Source organism: Lissotriton vulgaris, chromosome 4_1 (genome assembly GCF_964263255.1).
Source record: "Lissotriton vulgaris chromosome 4_1, aLisVul1.2, whole genome shotgun sequence".
NCBI lineage: Eukaryota > Metazoa > Chordata > Amphibia > Caudata > Salamandridae > Lissotriton > Lissotriton vulgaris.
Genome location: NC_141691.1, coordinates 1,387,277,998 through 1,387,285,879, shown reverse-complemented (window position 1 = coordinate 1,387,285,879; position 7,882 = coordinate 1,387,277,998).

Below are 7,882 nucleotides of genomic sequence, written 5' to 3'. Positions count from 1 at the left end.
TAGGCAGGGCTTTACAGGAAGGTGACTGCAAGTGGCACCCCGGTGCTCACTACGCATCTGCCGGCTAGAACCAGTTCCAGGGGCACACCAGCCCCTGGCCTGGGGAAGTCCGGCATGGGAGAGGGGTGTAACCACCCCCCTTCCTGGTCCCACCCCTAGGGCAGGACCTAGTCGCGTACCCACCCCTTTCTTTAGGATAAAGGCAGGAGCGGGGACCCTTCCAAATTAGATCATCTTTGAATCAAGAAACTACTTTCTACGAAAGGAACTCTCGACTTCTCAAGATTTCTCCCTTGTGGCTAAGGAGTAGTCACCCTGCATCCGCAGGCACCATCTAAGAACTCTGCGGTTTGCTGCACGTCCTTCCTCAGGAATCCGACCGACCAGCACGACGAGACCCGGCTTCCCTGGCACCTCTGACCTCTACCTACCTCTACAGCTAAGCTGAGAACCGTAGGTGCGACGAGACCTCGAGGGACCGGCCATCATCAGAACTGCACGACTTCTATCCAGCACGACCGCCGAGGGATCCTCTAGTGAGTGCTTTGGGGTCCGAGAAGCCCCGACCCTGAGCAGCTCCAGCACCGAAGTCCAGCCTCCCAGCATCTCCACGATCTGCGTGGGGCCCTTCTGCTTTCTGCTGCTCACCGCGTTGTTTGGCTACTAGCCCGCTGGCTTGTGGCCATCTTAACGACGCCCGACGACATCACTGCTGCTGGTCTGGTTGCTCCAGACTGGCCCTGGCTCCCTTCCAAAAGAGGAGCACCCCGGACCCTCCTGGTCCACTCCAGACGCCATTTTAGGTCCACCGCGTGGGCTTGAATTTGCCAAGGCTTGTTGCCCCAATCCTGGGCCCAGCGACGCCGACAGCATCAACCATCGTGGGACAGCTCGCACCTCCATCCTGGTCGCCGACAACGCCTCCTGGTCCGTGAGACAACAGAGCCCAGCGTCGCCCACTCACCTAGTCGAGGTGACTACCATCCGGTGCCCTCCTGGTGCCATCTGATCACTGGCTAGTGGTCAAGAACTTGGTCCCCTCTGCTTTCAGGTGTCATCCATCTTCGATCCAGGCTTGGATCACTCGAACTCTCTTCACTGGTCGCCTGCCAGCAACTTCTTTCTTCAGGCTCCTGGTTCGTCTACGAGGATTCCCGACGTCTTTTGAGACCTATGCGGCTGCAGCCCCTGGGCTAGGTAACTTCGGCATTTCGGTGCCCCAGCATAGCCTCACTATCCAAGGGTCAGGATCCACTGTCGTTTTCGACCTACCTTATCGGGTTCGCCCGAGAACACTAACTTTGTCTTTACTAGCTCCCATAGACTTTGTCCCGCATCCCGCGTGAGAGTGCACACTCTGCACCCGAGTCCCCTAGGCCTCCTACTAGTAATCTGAAGGTTCAGTAACGTAGTCCTAGCGATTCCAAAGCTTATTAGTCCAGTACTTACCTGCTAGTAATTTCGCATTCCACTTTCAGAGTATATGGTTTTTCATGCCCCTCGGGCATTTGTGTAAATTGTGCAACTTAAAGTATTTTCGTAAGCGTTTTGTTGTGTGCTTAGTACCCTGTCCTCATAAAGAGTACAGGGCTGTTGTGATCTAAATAAATACACTGTTTATTTTCATAACACTTGTGTGGTGTCCTTTCACTTGGTGTTCAAGGGGTATATGTGATGGTATAACAGCTGGCTTAACACGCCCTCTAGAGTTTAGCCCGAAGACTGCTCGTATCCACGCTACTAGGATAGCTGGTCTATAAGGTTGACTTACAACCAATCACCATAAGGGTTGTTTGGACTGATACATAGTGATCACTAGAATAGTGAACATTATATATCAGGCCAACTTCTCACATTGGTGAGCAGCGGTTGGGATTTGAGCTTGCTGTTGTTTTACCACATGTATCCTAAGAATATCTTGTGAAAGATCACATAAGTACTTCAGGTACATATAACTTAGCTTAGAATACTCTGAGTTCTACTGAACCAGCTGTTGTAGCTCCTCAAGGCTTAGCACACCTTGGCTGCAACTCTTAGCAAGGGATCAGTAGGCAAACATATAGTGTAGGTAGGTGCATCACTTACACCACACTAGAATCAGCATGTCAGACAAAGGAAGAAACTCTGAGTCTCCCCTTGTGTCAGTTGACCCTCCACAGGTCACTTCCAGATATGCTGCTCTTAGCTTCCAGGAGATGAGACAAGTGTGTACCTCCAGGAAACTAAAACAGGGGTCTAACCCCACAATCCCATTCCTGATTGGTCTCTTAGAGACTTATGATGCCAGGAGGGCTGGTAACCCAGACCCTTCTAATCCAGATGGGAACATGCCTCCCCTAGAGGGAACCTCGGGTGACCCTGACCTTATCCATCTCTCTGCAGAAGGTGAAGAGGAGGATGAGGATCTAGAGCCATCTGAGGACGAGACAGACAAAGGTCCAGAAGTAATTAGCCAGCTAACTAGGGACAACTTAAGCAGGCATGAGAATGGTACTAGGAGACCCCTGGGGCCCCTCTCAGGCCAGCTTAACATTGGGAATGGACGAGTTAGGTCTCTATCCAGAGGCTCTAACAGATCCATTCGAACCAATGCCTCTCAGGGCTCTTCTCAAAGAGGGATGACATCCCCTCAGAGGAGAGTGTATGAAGCCAAAGTAAGGGAAGTCAATCTGAGGATTGAAAGGGAAGAACTTGCCCTGGCCAAAGAAAGACTTGCCTTTGCTAGAGAGCAAAAGTTGAGTGGACAAGATTCCACTGGTGGCAGCATTCCCCCAAGGGAAAACAGGAGTTTAGATACTAGGCACCTGAGTAAGATAGTGCCCCCCTTTAAGCAAGGGGATGATATCCACAAATGGATAACTGCTCTGGAGAGGGCTTGCACTGTACAGTGTGTCCCCCAGAGTCAGTGGGCAGCTATCTTGTGGCTCTCCTTTGAAGGTAAAGGTAGAGACAAGCTCCTCACTACTAAAGCTGAGGATGCTAATGATTACCAAGTCCTGAAAAGTACACTGATAGATGGGTTTGGCCTAACCACTGAGCAGTACAGGTTGTAGTTCAGGGATACCCAGAAAACTCAGTCTCAGGATTGGTCTGACTTTGTAGATTGTGCCACTAAGGCTTTGGAGGGCTGGTTGCTGGGCAGTAAGGTTACTGATTACACAGGATTGTATAATCTGATCATGAGGGAACAGATTTTAAACAATTGTCAGAACCAGTTGTTGCATCAGTATCTTGTTGACTCAGATCTGACCTCTCCCCAAGAATTGGGAAAGAAGGCAGACAGATGGGTCAGAACAAGAGTTAAGCAGAACCAGGGCCAGAACCAGGGTGGTCAGAAGAAAGCAGACCAGAAGGGTAAAGAAACTAAAGGTGAACAAAATGACCAGAAGTCTTCGACAGGTCCCCAACAATCCAAAGAGGGTGGGGGTCAGGCTTCCCAGAAGAAGAAGACTCAAGAAGGCCAGTCTAAAAGGTGGTGCCAGTACTGTAAAAGTAAAACTCACTGGTTTAGTGAGTGCACCAAGAAAGGGGGGCAGATTCCTACTACTGCAGCCCCTAAGGCACCTGTGCCCCCTAGTACAGCCAGCAGTAGTAGAGCACCTCCCAAGGGTTTAGTTGGGTTAACCTTGGGTTCTGAGGGGTATGACAACTTAGTTGGCACACTCACTCAGGCTGTCCTTGTCTGTACAGGGGATGTGGATATATCCCCTGATGTCAGTCCCAATACTTTGGGCAAATACAGACAGACACCTTTTATCAATGGCAAAATGGCTCAAGCCTATAGGGACACTTGTGCCAGTGTCACAATGGTGACACCTAACTTTGTGGACCCTGGACAGATCATGGCAGGTACAGATTTCCTGGTGACCAATGCAAGCAATGTCACTACCAGTCATAGTATGGCAATTGTTGCTTTCTCCTGGGGAGGGGTAATTGGCCAGAAGAAGGTTGTAGTTAGTGCAGACCTCCCAGTGGATTGTTTGTTGGGCAATGATTTGGAGTCATCACAATGGTCAGAAGTGGAGCAGAGGACTCACATGGAGATGTTAGGCTTGCCAGCACATGTGCTTGCTGTGACTAGGTCACAGGCCAGAAGATGCCCCACTGAACAGGTGCTGGATCCTGGAACAATGGACCAGACACCTTCCAAGAAGAAGAGCAGTAGGGTTAAGGCATTGCCTTCCCCCTTGCCCCAGGTTGAGGATCAAGTCTCAGAGGAGGCTGACCTACAGGAATTGAGGGAAACTGAGCCTAAAGAATTTGAACTTGATCAAGTTGAATTTCTGGGCTCAGGGGGACCCTCAAGAGAAGACCTGGGGAAGGACCAATTGGACTGCCCTTCCCTTGGACCCCTCAGACAGCAGGCTGCTGCTGAGGCTGCTGGGAACACCACAAGTACCCACAAGGTATACTGGGATGAAGGACTCCTGTACACTGAGGCAAGAGACCCCAAGCCTGTCATGGCCAGGAGGCTGGTTATCCCCTTGTCTCAGAGAGGTTTGCTTCTTACCTTGGCCCATGAGATTCCCTTAGCAGGTCACTTAGGCCAGACAAAGACTTGGGACAGGCTTGTCTCACACTTTCACTGGCCTCACATGAATGAGGATACCAAGGAGTTTTGTCGCTCCTGTGTCACTTGCCAAGCCAGTGGTAAGTCAGGTGGCACAACAAAGGCCCCCCTTATACCAATGCCTGTGGTGGGGGTGCCCTTTGAAAGAGTGGGGATTGACATTGGTGGTCCAATGGAACCCTAGACAGCATCAGGGCACAAGTTTATACTGGTGGTAGTGGATCATGCCACCAGGTATCCTGAAGCTATTCCCCTTAGGACCACTACAGCACCTGCTGTGGCAAGAGCCCTAGTTGGAGTGTTCTCCAGAGTGGGCTTCCCTAAGGAGGTTGTCTCTGACAGAGGTGCAAACTTCATGTCAAGCTACTTAACTGCTATGTGGAAGGAATGTGGTGTCAACTACAAGTTCACTACACCCTATCATCCACAATGCAATGGGCTTGTTGAAAGGTTCAACGGGACCCTAAAAGGGATGATTCATGGACTACCTGAAAAGCTCAGGCGTAGATGGGATGTCCTGATACCCTGCCTTTTATTTGCTTATAGAGAAGTCCCACAAAAGGGGGTTGGCTACAGCCCTTTTGAACTTTTGTATGGACATCCTGTAAGAGGACCCCTGTGTTTGGTGAAGGAAGGATGGGAGAGACCTCTCAAAAAGCCTGCAACCAGCATAGTGGACTATGTACTTGGTCTCCGCTCCAGGATGACTGAGTATATGGAAAAGGCATCTGAAAACCTTAAGGCCAGTCAAGAACTTCAAAAAACGTGGCATGACCAAAAGGCTGTCCTGACTGTTTATCAGCCTGGACAGAAGGTGTGGGTGTTGGAGCCAGTGGCCCCAGCAGCACTCAAAGACAAATGGTCTGGGCCCCACACAATTCTTGAGCAAAAGGGAGAGGTCACCTACCTGGTGGACCTTGGAACTCCCAGGAGCCCCCACAGGGTGCTCCATGTCAACAGGCTCAAAGCATATTTCGACAGGAAGGACATGAGCTTGCTCATGGCCATAGATGAGGGACAGGAGGAAGATAGTGACCCTCTCCCAGACCTGCTCACTCAGAATCCTGATGATGGATCAGTAGATGGTGTTGTATTTTGTGGCAGCCTCTCTGAACATCAACAGAAGGATTGCAAACAAGTTCTTCAATCCTTCAGGCATATGTTCTCTCTAACACCCAGCCAAACCAATTGGTGTATCCATGAGGTTGACACTGGTGTCAGCTTGCCAGTTAAGAATAAAATCTACAGGCAGCCTGATCATGTTAGAGACTGCATCAAAACAGAAGTGCAGAAAATGTTGGAGTTGGGAGTCATTGAACCCTCAGATAGCCCTTGGGCTAGTCCAGTAGTTCTAGTGCCAAAGCCACACACCCAGGGTGGTAAGAAAGAGATGTGGTTTTGCGTAGACTACAGAGGTCTCAATGCAGTCACTAAGACTGATGCCCACCCAATACCAAGGGCAGATGAACTTATAAATAGATTGGCTTCTGCCAACTACTTAAGTACATTTGACCTGACAGCTGGGTACTGGCAAATCAGGTTAGCTGAGGATGCCAAGCCCAAGACAGCATTTTCTACCCCTGGTGGGCATTATCAATTTGTGGTAATGCCCTTTGGTTTGAAAAATGCACCTGCCACCTTCCAAAGGCTGGTGAATCATGTTCTCACTGGGCTGGATGACTTCTGTGCAGCATATCTTGATGATATTGCTGTCTTTAGCTCCACCTGGGAGGATCACCTGGTCCACCTGAGGAAAGTGTTAGAGGCACTGCAAGCAGCAGGTCTCACTATCAAGGCCACCAAGTGCCAGATAGGGCAGGCACAGGTTGTGTACTTGGGCCACCTTGTAGGTGGAGGCCAAGTTCAGCCACTGGAGAGCAAGATACAGTCAATCAGGGACTGGGCTCCTCCAACCACCCAGACTCAGATTCGAGCTTTCTTGGGCCTGACTGGTTACTACAGAAAGTTTGTCAGAAATTATGTATCAATTGTGACTCCACTTAATGAACTGACAAGTAAGAAAATGCCAAAAAAGGTTCAGTGGACAGCAGGCTGTCAAAAAGCATTCGATGACCTAAAGCAGGCCATGTGCACAGCACCTATCCTCAAGAGTCCAGACTACTCCAAACAATTCATTGTCCAAACAGATGCTTCTGAGTTGGGTGTGGGAGCTGTTCTATCTCAACTGAATTTTGATGGTCAAGACCAGCCCATTGCTTTTTTAAGCAGAAGGCTGACCCCCAGAGAGAAAAATTGGTCAGCTATTGAGAGGGAGGCCTTTGCTGTGGTTTGGGCCCTGAAGAAACTGAGGCCATACTTGTTTGGCACTCATTTCAAGATTCAGACCGACCATAAGCCCCTCTTGTGGCTAAATCAGATGAAGGGTGAAAACCCTAAACTGCTTAGGTGGTCCATTTCCCTACAGGGGATGGATTTTACAGTGGAGCATAGACCTGGCACTGATCATGGCAATGCAGATGGGCTCTCCAGGTATTTCCACTTAGAGCAAGAAGACTCACCTGGTCAAGGTTAGTTTATTGTCCCAAAGTTTGGGGGGGGGGGGGGTCATGTAGGAGAGTAGGGTCTGCAATCCTATGATCACCCAGATTTTTTGCTTTTGTTTCACTGGTTTACGACTTTCTCTGGCTGTGGGCCTGCCAATCAGACCCACAGCCTAGCTGTTCTCTCACTAAATTGACATGTGTACCTTAGGTGCATTATCCAATTGGTACTGGGCCACCTTATCAGACCCTGTAACTCAGGACATAGGTGTACCCAGGGCCTACCAGGGGCTGAAGCATGTATTATGCCACCCCTGGATGGCCATCTAAATCTTACACAACTGGCTGCACGACAGCTGGGGCAAGGTGGTGTAATCACCCTTTGCTATAGATATAGTATACCTATATCTAACCCTAAAATGGACACACAGATTCCTATCAGTCACTCCTATGGCAGGCCTTGACAATCCTGAAGGCAGAGTGCTTGGAATCGTGTGAAATGGTGCTCTGGCATGAGCTGAGCCCGTTTGCGGCTTGCGGAACCAAGTCCTAATAGCTGTTCCATGATAACGCATACCATATACTCTTAAGTGCATTATAATCCTCGCGGTTAAATGCTATCTTTGGTATTGCTTTATCAAAACATGTTGAGTAAGGTGTCATACGAATTGGAATACTAACCCCTCGCCAATTCTGGCGACGGGGTTAGCATTCCACCCTTCTAGAGGGACACGACATGTATGTAACTGTGAACCCCGGTTAAAGTTAACTGAAGCCTCAGCTCCACAAAATGGATGCTGCCACCACAGAC